This window comes from Eucyclogobius newberryi, unplaced genomic scaffold (genome assembly GCF_026437365.1).
Source record: "Eucyclogobius newberryi isolate DKJ021-1_F unplaced genomic scaffold, fEucNew1.0.hap1 SCAF_3, whole genome shotgun sequence".
Taxonomy (NCBI): domain Eukaryota; kingdom Metazoa; phylum Chordata; class Actinopteri; order Gobiiformes; family Gobiidae; genus Eucyclogobius; species Eucyclogobius newberryi.
Window position 1 is genome coordinate 19,564,101 of NW_027315945.1, and position 13,281 is coordinate 19,577,381.

At 39.4% G+C, this 13,281-nt stretch overlaps 1 long non-coding RNA gene across 1 annotated transcript in view; it reads left to right on the top strand.

The window, feature by feature from the left end:
* The first annotated feature begins 32 nt into the window (after positions 1-32).
* The window catches only part of LOC140374464 (uncharacterized), a 30,744-nt gene continuing 17,495 nt past the window's right edge, over positions 33-13,281 (top strand). The window contains exon 1 of the long non-coding RNA XR_011929092.1: positions 33-434. This is a non-coding gene — a long non-coding RNA (uncharacterized lncRNA). The remainder of the gene's footprint in view (positions 435-13,281) is intronic.

The following is a 13,281-nucleotide window of genomic DNA, read 5'->3' on the forward strand; positions in this document are numbered from 1 at the left end:
AACGGTACAGTTTAGACTAAAGTGACTGCACATTTTTTAAGACCATAGTTTTTTAGCCGTATTTTATATACGCTGTCCCTAATTTGAAATCTCCATATGCAGATCCGTCTCTCCACAGCCCCTCTCACCATCGCACCATTTCTTGCATCCTAATGCATTCTCACATCTTTACAAAATCCCCCTTCCGCCACACGCCGTGGATCTGCTCATTTTGCCGCCTCTCTGTAGCGTTATTTCTGCACATTTGCATCATCGGGTGAGAAAATGCTCCAGTATGGTGTTTGTTCAGGGGCTAATTTGCTCGTTTTAATACTTGGGACTGAGCGGAGACACAAAGATGGGAGCGTCGCGACTCGAGACCTGTTTTTCCCCCTTTGCATCGTCTCCTTCCTCCGCGTTGCCCCGGACAGGAGGAGCGGCTCCGGAGGCAGAAGGTAAGGCAGTTTTGTGATGTGGTGATGCTACAGGGGCAGTGGTCCATCCGTCCACTGTAGCGTGCCTGACACATGGGCTCCACCACAGAGGGGGTGTGATGTGCCCCTCACAGTCACCCGCCCCCTGTAGAGCACACCCTCCTCATCACTGCAGGCAACTTTCAAGTCACAATCAAAAGAAAAGTTGACCGTATGTGGAGCTGCTTGTATTATGCAGATGTACATCACTATTCATGTTTTTCTCTCCTGGGCTAGTGTCTGTTTTATATGCTTCTAAGTACTATGGATTATAATCTTTTGTAGCCTATATGTTGAGCACTTTTATTTTATTCAATGTTCCTCATTTATGGAACACTCATAAATCAACTTAAAACTACACAGTGCAGTTCACATAAGTGAACGTATATCTTTATTATTCTAACCATTTATTTGAAAGTGTAAGTGTGTTTCTTAACTGTGTTTTGTTCTCAAGACTATTCCTTTGGTCATTTGAAGCAAATTAGCACAATACTCACTTATAGGGCTGCAACTATTAGTTATTTAGTAGTTAACTAGTCCCTGATTATTTCTATTCTTACATTTAAATTACATTTCAAAATAAAAATAAAAGTCTGGAATATGATGACTGAAGGCTTTTATATAGAGAATATTTACAAATAAAGTGTATTCTTGACAAAAATATTGATTATTCTAGTTTACCATTTTGGTTTAATAACGCCACCGTCAAATATCTTTTTGCAAGAGTATAGGCCAGATAACAAAGATGATTATCAAAATACTATTATTATGATTCCAATTCATTGCAGCTCTATTATTTGAACAGTTTTTACAGCAACACCATTCTGTTTCAAAATGGCTAATACAAATAACACAATAGGCCCTTTTCATGAATTTGACTGGTAAGTTCCGTTTGCCTTAAAACTGTGGAGTTCCACTTCCTGCTCCATTCAACACAAAGCAGAGAGAGCTTTACAGATGGATGATCACAAGCAGCATGTTAGACCTTTATGTACCATGAAAATACTTCACATTGGGACATCTATATGTTTATAAAGGTAATTGGTTTTGTCTCTAAGCTAATGCTAACATAATACAATAAATGTAATCAGTCATGTTAAAATGACACCACAAACTGAACTTACTTGTTTACAGCACTCGACTTTGCATTCTATGTACTATTGGTTTTATATTGAAGTTAATGTATGTTAGCCTTTAGCATTGAGACTAAAACACTTACTTTTATAAACACATGTGTTTCGTTCGGTGACACATTTACACCGTAAAGCAAAGTCTTAACATGCTGTGATTATGCATCTGTAACTTGTTCCCTGCAACCGGAACGGTAAAGGGCCTAGTAAATAACATACTGGGGCGATATGGCAAAAAATACTATTTGTACTACTTATATAAACTATTTTGATTTGATCACAATTTAATTTACACCTTTCTGTTGCTTTTAAGAGGTAAATAGAGTCATCAGTTTCTTCTGACAGGTCACTCTCACCAACTGTGATTGGTTTTCCAGCTGTCACTCACTCAGAGCCTCGCAGCTTAAATAGAGAAATAATGAATCATTACATGATTTGTTTATTTAAGGCTCCCCATTAGTCAACAGCAGCAGAGACTGTTCTTCCTGGGGTCCAATCTCACAACTACAAGGCAGTTCAGATAAAGCACATTAATAATCCTAAAACAGAACACTAAAGTTTAGGTTCACTTACAAACCGGTGTGTGGCACAGTATTGTATACCTTCAACATTTGACATTAAACATTAGCATAATCATACATTTTCCAACAGTCATTTCCTAATGCATCTTTTTTCGGCAGCACATCCGTGTGAAAAATGGCTCTGTTTATAAAGTTAAAATTTTTGGTTTAGGCAGAGTGAATGTTTTGATTGAGGCTCGTCGTGTTTTAAACCCATGTCTGTTGCAGGTGGGATTTAACTGTGAGAATAAGCTCAAAGGTTTGTGTGCTATCCAAACTTTATGCAAAGACAGAGCCAATCACAATATCACAAAAAATCTGATCGTCACAGGGATGAGATCATAATTTTATTTTCATCACCATATCACCCAATCCAGCCCACACTGATAGAGATGGCTGTTATTGGGAAGAGATGACCAGTGATTAAGCTCTTTAATATTTTTTGATTAAAAAAAGAAAGAAAGAAAAAACAAGAACAACAACTGATTTCTATAGTTTGTATAAATGAAACTCCAAAGTGTCACTCACTGTTGAGTAGATCAGCAGCTTATAACATGAACTTAAATTGATACTCAGATTGTTACTACAAATGAAACAGCAAGGCTCATACTGTATGTCAGGGCTATTTAAGTCTGCTAACATACGTTGCAATGAACCCTGGCTAACTCTCTGGCCTTTCGTGAACTGCAGCAGAGATGCCACAAAGTGCCAATCTCCTCATGGTAACCTGGGCCATGGGCCGTACCTTATTGCCTGGTAAACTGCATTTGTCTTTTGTGCAGTATGATAGCTCCTGTTATTTACTACCCTACTCTACAATTCTTTTAACATCAGTTGAATCAGATTTGAATACCACTTATATTGAAGACCTTTAATGTCCTGGTTCAGATTATGTGGTCTGGTCTTGTTCAAGATGTTGTTTAAGCCTGATGTGACCTACAATATGTTTAGTCTTGGTTCAGGACAAGGTCTAGTTCTAGATCCGCGGCTTGGATCTGTTAAGTCTGGTTTTTGATTGACACTGGGTTGCTCTTTGCTTAGTCCTGCTTTGATACTGTTTTTATGTGGTATTTATCTCAGTGAAACAATACATTTGAGTTGTTTGTAGATACATTGTGGTGTAGTTTTGTAGTCCGACCCTTAGAACATTGCCCTCCAAAAAATCTGGCTCCATGGAAAGTATACTGGCGATTGATAATAATAAAAGGATGTTTTGCTCTGTGTAATACTTATTATTCCTTTGTTTTTTTAAAAATGCCTTTCCATTTAAACCCGACTAGCCATTACAGTCTCTCCAGTTCAGTGCGACCTTCTGGAATGACCCATAAGCTGTTAAAACTATGTTACACCACACATTTCCTATTATCCAGCTATTTAAGCTTGACCTCCAAACACACATCTACAAGTTTTGTGGGCGCAATATTGAAGCTCTCACTACTAAAATAATGTTATCCCGTGACCGACAATTTGACCTCTGGAAATCCAGTATGATAAAATTTCACCATTAACTCCTCTCGTAGGAGTATAGTTGGAAAGCCCGTAATGACTTTGCATAATGAGTTGAGCTACATTCTGTTTCTTCATTGGGTCTAGTTTCTCAAAGATCTTTGCATTGTACAGGGCAGTGAGCTAGCTCCTTTTATCTCCAGAAAAAAACCCTTGTGGCCACAGTTTGATCAATTAAACTCCTGAAAGAGTGCCCCTTTCATTCGTCTGCCTGAGAGGAATATAAAGTTATCAGTCTTCCCAAGCGATATGAGGACGGAAATAAGTAGTTTGTCTATAAAAATGTCCAGGTACTTTATCAGCAACCCAGTAAGCCCTGGGGCTCTGACACTGTTCAATGTGACTGTGCTGTTCTCCCCTGCCTCTCTCCCGGTGTCTACCTGCTCTGCCCCGGGCTGGCCCCTCGCTGGGTGGGTGCTTGCTGCTGCTAGCCCTGCACCTCTGTGGGATTGACGGGGGTTCGAGCCCCAAGTGAGTGCATTGATTTTAATCAGCAGTTTGGGAGCGGGGAACTGAATGATGCTGCAGCGTTTAAATGGCATTGTTTGGATTTGTTGTTGTGTTGAAGAGCAAAAATTGACTTACTTAAACAGCCTATTAAGTTTACAATTTTGAGAAATAGCAAAGTTGTAGAGCTGTAAGTTGCATCTCTTTGTAGGTGTCAGGTCTAAATATCTACACCCTGAACTAGACTTGGTGGGGAGACGTCGTACACATGAACAACTTATGAAAATAATTATTTATCAGGGATTGGGTCCACACACTGCCATTCATTCCTTTCAATTGACAATAATGATACGTTTGTGATTGAACTATGGCACCAGTATTTTGAAAAAACAAAACAAAACTTGAGTTAAATTTTAAACTTTAGACCTGTTATTAGAACCCACTGTAAAAAATAAAACAATAAAACGTGGGCAATAGGTAAGGGTCAAGTCCATGAGTATTACAGGGGAAAAAAGACAAATTCGCCAGTCGTGAAGTTTCCTTTTGAATGTAAATACGGTAATTAACCAAAACATTTGGAGAAAAGAAGTATTGTGTGCACCTAAAATGATATAACCTGGTGATGGGACTTTTGACTGAATAGAATTTTTTGCCAGTATTTGAGCAGACGTCACGAGTTACTGATAAAGTTGATGTTTCACTCAGTCAAAGAGGGAAGTTAGTTCACACAATCCGAGCACTCAGCTGCTGCTTTGCTCTCTGAAGCATTTGCATCAAGGCCAGGAGATTAAACGTGTGGGTTGGGAACTGGAGAGTGTGTGTTGTCTCGCTTGGGGCCCCTGATGCCAGAGTTCTAGCTTTCATCGTGTTGGGTGAAAGATTTCTCCTGGACGTTTCACTCACTGTGGCTACAGGTGGGTGGTTCACTTGTTGTAGGTGGCAGCCACTGTGGATTTCATGTAAAAGTACAGAGGAGGTGGCTGTGGGCAAATTGTTTCACAGTTGCCTATGCTCAATAGGGAGAACTGCTGTGTTGCAGACTCCACTCCGCCTCATTTATGCATTCAGATGGCGCTTGGAGTGTTATGTTAATATTGAAAATCGTAGGTGTTTGTTTTTCATAGACAGTTTTTTTATGCAAGTTTTTAAATGTTCTTTATAAAGAACTAATGGAAAGAGTAGGTCTGTAGGGACTTAACTAATCTGCTCTATTAGTCTTTGCTGCAGCCTAGGTTGAAAACAAAGCAACACTCTTCTCAAGTGTCCAAAATATGGTGCGATTTACTTTTTGCATCACATACAAAATACCGTACATTAACCCCTCATCCCATTTTACATTTTCAGACAAAGTTGTATGTAATTACAATCCATAAAAGTAATGTTCTTCAACTGCTTATTCATATAAAAATGCCAACAAACAACACTTTGACTTAAGGTTTAACATTACTTAACTGTGCTCTTCATCCCCCTTTTACCCTTTAACATTCAGTCTAACAAAGCCCACAAGCCAAAAAGCTGTCGCACACATTACATATAAATACACCTCTATGTCCTTGAAAAGTGCACTTTGTGACTTTTCTGGTGGAGTGCCTGTATGGAGATATTATTGTTTGCTTGCAATGTTCCACTATAAATTCTTTATCTCCTTGGTGACAAGCGGGAGATGTCGCCAAGTCAGGCGACAGGTCAGATTATGTGGAGAGGCATATCATTTTACTCAAGCTTTGCCATGTTGATGTGTTGGTGTGTGTGTGGTAATGTGTTGTTTGTAGCTGAATTCAAGCAGATTATTTTACCTGTATTGTTATTGAATTTCTCTTAAGTTTGAACTATATGAAAGAACAATTCACGCTCTTCACTTTTTTTCTTTCTAGCAGTTAATTTGCTTGTAAATCAAACCTTTCTACATCTCCCACATGTTTGGCGGTTCTCCCCATTCTCTCTCAGCTGCAGAGGAGTCCAGTGACCACAGAGGGGCATCGTGGCACCAAACGCCTTTTCTTTCTTTGGAATTGAAATGGACCAGGGCTTCAGAAAGGGCTTCGGATGAGCTTCATGGACTGAGCATGCAATATACAATAGGTCAGAGCATGTTTAATATCTGCGTTGCGAAAAAACCCTTATTCGCCTCCACATTTACAAAAAAAAACTTTTCATGATTTATTTTCATTTCCTGTGTGCTGACTTCTACATCTTACATAAATGTTATCACACTTTCATCAAATTACAACAGACTTTTTAAATATTTGATTAATCTTATCTGTATAGTCCAGGGGTTCTAAAACGTTGGTACATGCTCAGCTTAGGTCCACTTCTAGTTTTTTCTCATTTAGAGCAATATTTTTAGATGAGGGCTGTAATTGAAGAACGTCTTGGGCGGCAAAAGTCCCTATATATAGTCTCCAAGGAGGGGCATTGCGTGGCATATATTTAAAAAGTATATCACTAGAAAAAAATGTAATTATCTGTAAAAATACTTAATTTTACTCTGGTGCTACCTCACGACATGCTGTCTACTTTCTGCTGTTGTGAATATAAATAATCTAAACCCCCCCAAATAATTAGTTGACTAATGAAAATGTTGGTTCACTAAGACACCATTGATCGATAAATCGACTAAACAACTAAAGCACTACTGTCCTGCCTGTTTATGTTTATGCTTATGAGAAGAAAGCATCTACCGGTAGTCTTGTGAGGTTTTTCTCGTTTTCTGAAGGAAAGATCTGATTTACCAGCCTCGATACTTGAAAGGAACTTACTTTGGTTGTTGATTGGGAAAATATGTCAGCTTCCTCAAAATGTCTCAGTATGTAAAAGAGCTCTAAGCAGGTCTGGGTTAGTTGGAGTCACTTTGCTTCTTTCGCAGTCTCAGTTCAGAGAGATGTTTGAGGGCATGAGAGACTCTCCTTTCTAAAACATCCACAGCCAGAAAGATTGAAAAGCTGACTTTATTTATGCATTAAAAACTGTATTAGTATTATTCTTGGTTCAGCTTAAATACATTAATTGCCAAAACAACCAACAATAATTGAAAATACAATTGTTTGACAGTTGATATCTGAGTATTTCATAATCAAAGGTACATTTAATGATATAGTGTATCAAAATTGAGTATTATCGTAAATATAATTCAGTCATCATAATTGATATCCCCTATTACATTCAATACATTATGAACTTTCTTGTACAAACTGTATTTTGACTAATGTTGTGACTCCCCCATGTGGCTATGTTTTAAAGAACATTGTACTTTAGAAAAATAATCTTTGTAATAACCAGTTGGTCAAATGAACATTGTATAGTTTGTTCACTGATGGTGTTCTAGTGCACAGTCTGACATGTGGTTTGTTGTCATCGATGAGGTGTGTGCGCCGTGACATTATTGATACGAGTCAGTGGAAGTGTGTGCTGGCCGGCCTCATGGGAGCAGTGACGTGAGCTCATTTCAACCTTGGCCCTGCTGCCTCTGCTGCCTGGATCATGAATAAAACATGTCTTTGACCTTTATCAGGCGGCCATTGGACAGTCCACCCCGTCTGTGTCTTCCCCTCTGCCTGTCTCACGCTCAGTCCCTTGAGGCTGTTCACCTTCCTGCCTTCATGAAGTCTATTGTCCTTTTACACCCAATACAGTACTTTTTGCGAGATGCAATTTTGCCTTTTTACAGTCACAATTAAAAATATTAATAATTCTATGAAATGTAATAATACTCGTCTATGTGAGAAAATACATTTTCCTGTTTGGAACTGTTTGGTAACCCTCAAAAATGATATATAGATAATAATAACAATAACGATCTTGACTCTTAGGTGACTAGCACTGTAGACTGGCACTGTTCTGTCTACTGTGAACAGTGAAACACACCAGATTGTGGACTTTGTCTGAACTATGAATGAATAAACTAATACAAGAATCATACTTGGAAAGGTCTAAAGTAAAGGTGCAAAAGACACGGAATGCAGTGGACATCTATTATTGAAAAAAATGCAGCGTTTGCGATTGGATACATGCACCAAATTAAATTAATTTTGACTCATTTGCGATTTATTGTGCAGTCCTATCTCTAACAACTAAACCACACCCGTCCTCTGTCTGAAACAAAACTGCCTTGTACCTGAATAGAAATATACAATTAAAACAATACTATTCTATTAAGTCATTTCAAATTCTGTTTTATATCTAAAACCAAATTTAAAAAATGCTAGTATATTTACATGCACTATATCCACCACAGTCAAACATATCTCAACTCTTTCTAATATTGTTCATCCCCTTTGGCTTTGCGTGGCGAGTCCCCCCAGTATACCAGTGTAGCTTCTCAGACTGATTCAATGTGCTGACTGACTTGTTTTACTGTCGCCAGGGGCTGATGCTAAATGTCACTGACACTAAATCCTCTTTGTAAAGTCAAACCTATTTTAATTGTGCCACCTGTGATTTCAGCTTTGCATGCAGCAAATATCATATATCAAGAAGAGACGACGCCACACACTTTGCCCTGATACATATTTTTGAAAACACTGAAGTGAAATGAGGAGCCTGACAAGCCCAGTGCCAGATTGAGAATAGTGTGATGTGTGCTGGCGTTCCAGTGGTAATCATATAGTCGCGTGGGAATCAAATGTCTCCATGCTGGCACTCCACATATTGTTGGTCTCTTTGATTTAGTGTACAGCATCCAGGAAAATGTCACAGTGTCTCAGTATTGTGCAAAACAGACTTATCCATTAAGGAAGTGTACAAGGAGAGGAAACAAAGAGAAATACTTTGGTTGATGTCTCTATGCTGAATAGACAGATGTTGTAGTGTTAGATAATGTTACTTTAAATTCTACTGCAGTGCATTGACCTTTTCTTTTGTCCATGTCTATTCACCTTTGCTTCTTTTCTTATTATTTAAATAAAGACACCACAAGTGCAGTGAAACTTGTGATTATAATTATCAGTAGTGCGCCTTACTGTGTCAGTACTGATGTGGATTCGGAGATTACTGTTGTACAATGGCGAGTCTCATCTCTTACCAAGGCAGACCTGTTGTAATGCAATCAGAGTCAGAGATGCTCCGATGGCAGGTAATGGCAGCCATTACTGGTGCAGACAATGACAAAGAATAAACAACCTCATCGCCATCTGAAACAGACAATTTTCTATTTCACTTTGTGCCCGTTTGCACAACACAGTGATTTGATGGTGCATGCTGATTAAAGACGAATACAAAACATGCAGATTTACTCATAATAGAGCCGCCCCAGTCTGAAGTTACATCACATGATAGCACATTGTTTGGTTGCATTATTTCTGTCTTAAGAGTTTGCAAATCCGATTAGAGGCAGATTAGGTGTGTGTGCCGCATTGTTTTTATTTAAGCTCAGATCACTGCTCTGTGTGTGTGTGTGTGTGTGTTGAACTCTGACACCAAGAAGTCCCTGGTCTCCAACCAATGGTGAAAGGCCTCCCAGACTTCCCTTCTTTCCAGTGAGGTGGAATACTGCTGGCAGATTACCATATTATTACCATATCATTAGCATAACATTACCACAGCACAGCTTGGCTGACTGTCTGTGGACGTGCTATCGGCTCATCGAGAGATTCAATCCCCAATCCGCCCTGTGCTCCCTCACCCCTCGCCCCCTCCCTCCTCTGAGCACTTGAGGTGTGTTTTCCATCTGACTAAAGCAGATGTAATTGAGGTAGAGCACTGGATTTACCAGTTAAATGAAATCACACAAACGCTTCACGATCAGTCAGAGTCGCTTTCTACCCATTCAGAGAGCTCTATATCCGAAACCTTCTGCAGCTGCCCTGATTCTGAAGTTCTAATATCCTCTCAGAAATGGCCTCAGTCAGATGCTAAACTATGTCAAGCCGTACAGCGCTGGATTACTTGAGCTGTTATGTTACGAACAGGTGTGTGTAATGCACCAGGAGGAGGCTGACGTGCCACATCTTCTCTCTGGCCCTTTGCTTTTACCTTTTCTGTACCAAAGGGCACCAGGAGGAACACCAATTCTCTAATGGTTGAGAGCAAGGGCCCATTCCATTAGTCCAGGGGCCCAGAGTTCAGCGCTGCGCCTCGATGCGACGAGGGCGAACACAGAGAAGCAAAATGGAGGCAGCTGTTGGCTGGGGGCAACTAAGAGGGCAATGCTACACCAGCTGCATTCTGGGTAATGCAGCCCCCACTTTCACTGATTTTCTATTTCCTCATGTGCACACCTGGGTGTAGTATTCACACAGCCATAGTGACTTCCTGTCACCTGCTTTTGTCCCCAATTTCATTCATTTCAGTAAGCTTTTCTCCATTTTCCTTATCGCTTTCTTTCTCTCTTAGCTTCATGCGCTCATTCACTCACGCCTATCTCCATCGCTTTCATTTTCACTGTCTCTTTGCTTACTGCACCCCCCGCACCCCTGCTCGCTCCCACCCGCTCCATCCCTCACTCTCATTTGTAAACGAAGGAATGTGGAGGGGACTTGACTGAGCAATGTGCACAAGAGATGCGGTCTTCCCCTCCCAGGTGGGACTCTGGGAGGAAGATGAAGGCACTGGAAGAAAGGCTATAAGGAGAGGAAAGATGCTCTCTCTCTCCTTCTCTCCCTCTCCCTGGGCTGAGATGATGTATGGCTGCAAAGGCCACATGTTGGCCGTGTGATGGATTAAAGCACTTTGTAGGAAAATTACTGAGAGCGCCTCAGCACACCCGAGTCTAGCCCTTAATAAAACTCTCTTCAATATTGAAATGGAGAGAGAGAGAGATAGAGAAAAAAAGAGGGATAAAGAAGATAAAGAAAGATGGAGAATAGACCTGGAGCACACAAACCGACCTATATCTGACACAAGCATAGAGGAAGACAAAAATATATTTCTAATTGGACTTTATTACTGCTTAGTTTATTAACAGTGATGCAATCATGACATGTTTTAGTGTTGAATTATTATGAGTAAGTAAATGTATTGTGGTATCCAACATATTAGACCAGTAGACAATTCTGCACTTACTGTCTGCTTTCTTATGTTAGTTTCAATCCTCTGGTCAAGGAAATCTGCATGTTGACTCTGTGTCAAAGTAGGTTTTCATTTCTCTCTCACTATCTGGCTTGAAGGCTCTAAATTGCCCTTATATATAAAACGCTGTAGTCACTTTTGGCCCCAGCAATATTTTTGTCTGCTGTATCACTACGCAAAAGTGGCGACTCATAATCACGGTAAATGGATCCAGGATTATGTTTCTGAGCAAGACACTTCACCTACTTTACCAGTGTGGTGTGAGTCATTTGGTGGTAGTTGGAGAAGCAAATATTTGCCCATTTTTCTTCTCTTTTCACTCAACCTCAGGGCGGGGAAGAACCGGATGTGTGGATTGAATGGAAAATGCAATGTCAACTTTGAGTGTCATTGCTACATGAAGATTGATTACTGTTGTTAGTAGTTTTATTTTAGTGCAGATTTTGAGACAATTTGCTTACTATTTTTGCAAAACAATTTGTAATTTAACAGATTTAAGGCTCCTTAAGCCAACTTGACATACTGTAAAAGCCCCTCTCCAATATGGCTCTCCACCATTCCACCACGCTAATACTAAAACCATCTTGTTGCCGCTCACACCGTTTAGCCCTTAATGTATCGGATTTTCAGCCCTGATGTGCTGGAGCTTGTGCTTCACGTGGACCATGGAGACTGGTGGCGCCTCCCGCAGGTCTGTTCCTGTACACACCAGCTGCTGTTGCCTCTGGTGGTGGGCTGCTTCACGTGGCTCTAACACTCTGCTCCTCGACTTGTGATGTGTTTGTTTGTGTTTACGCTTGCTGCTTGTTCCCTCCATCTCCCGCTCCACTGCTGCTCAATGTGTCTTTGTGGAGAACCGGCTGGTGGTCGTCATCCACAGCAGGAACAGCAACAGGGAGTATTTTTTTTTTAAGACCAAGTATCGAAACATGGTACAGCATGTAGGTAGAGAGTAATTTGTATCTTGTATTAAATAATAAAGTTTCACAAAATGAGAAACTCATGCTTTAATGATGATTACGTTAATCCTTTTATATATATATATATATATATATATATATATATATATATATATATATATATATATATATATATATATATATATATTTACAAATGTTTACATTTGAGAGTAAAATTAACATGTTCATTATTAAAAAAACAAAAACAAAGATGTACCATTCAATTGACATTGACAATTGTGTTGATCTATGTAGTTTGTTGTTTTGTATAAGATGTTCCACTCAGTGACTTGTGTGATTCTTTTCAAAAATGTCTTCTGCACTTGATATAATGTTGTTTTTCCTGTGTAATCTTTATAGTTTTCATATTGTGGAATATGTATTCAGATTTGTGCAATGAGAGTTTCCATTTCTGATTAGCAGCTCTTCCTCATGTCTCTGTGTTAGCGCGATGGCTATGCCCAGATGAAATTCCCACTATGGCCTAATTAAAATTCACTACTTTAATTGAATAATCCATCCCTTCTTTCTCAACACTCTGAGTTCCATCTTGCATAATAGTAAGTGATTTTCAGTTTCAAGTGGAAGCACCAACGTCCAATATTTTCTACTTGAGGACGCATTTCATCCCATTTCATCAAGAGTTTTAGCTCAGTCAAGAAAAAAATGGCTAACATTAAGAAATAATATAAACCACTGGGGTTTAGTAGTTTTAGTTACTGGTTACTGGGCTTGTATTATTATATGTTTTGAGAATTTAATCAAAATTGAGAAACACCACTGAGTTATGAATATGGACCAATTTCATGAATCATGATGACATACACACAAGGATAACACAACAAATGATGGAGAAATACAATGGATTTCAAATTCTTCTCCCCACTTGTCCTGTGTGGCAGCTCTAACAGTCGCTTAAAGGACCAGGGTTACACAGGATAGCGTACTTTACTCAAAGTGAAACTAAATCCCAAACTTGGGTAACACAAGTTCCTAGATTAGGAATGCAATATACTTGTTGTAGTTGGATATACTTGAATTTGATTGTGGCTGTCCACAATTGGTATTTGACTCATTTTGTCGTCTTATACAAGGTAAAGAAACTAAGTCTGTATTTGGAAGATTAATCTCTACATGACCATTGTAAATCAAATGACTTGGGGAGGTTCAAAATGAGATAAATCTTTGTCTGAAGTCGGATGTTTTGACGACATAGATAGAT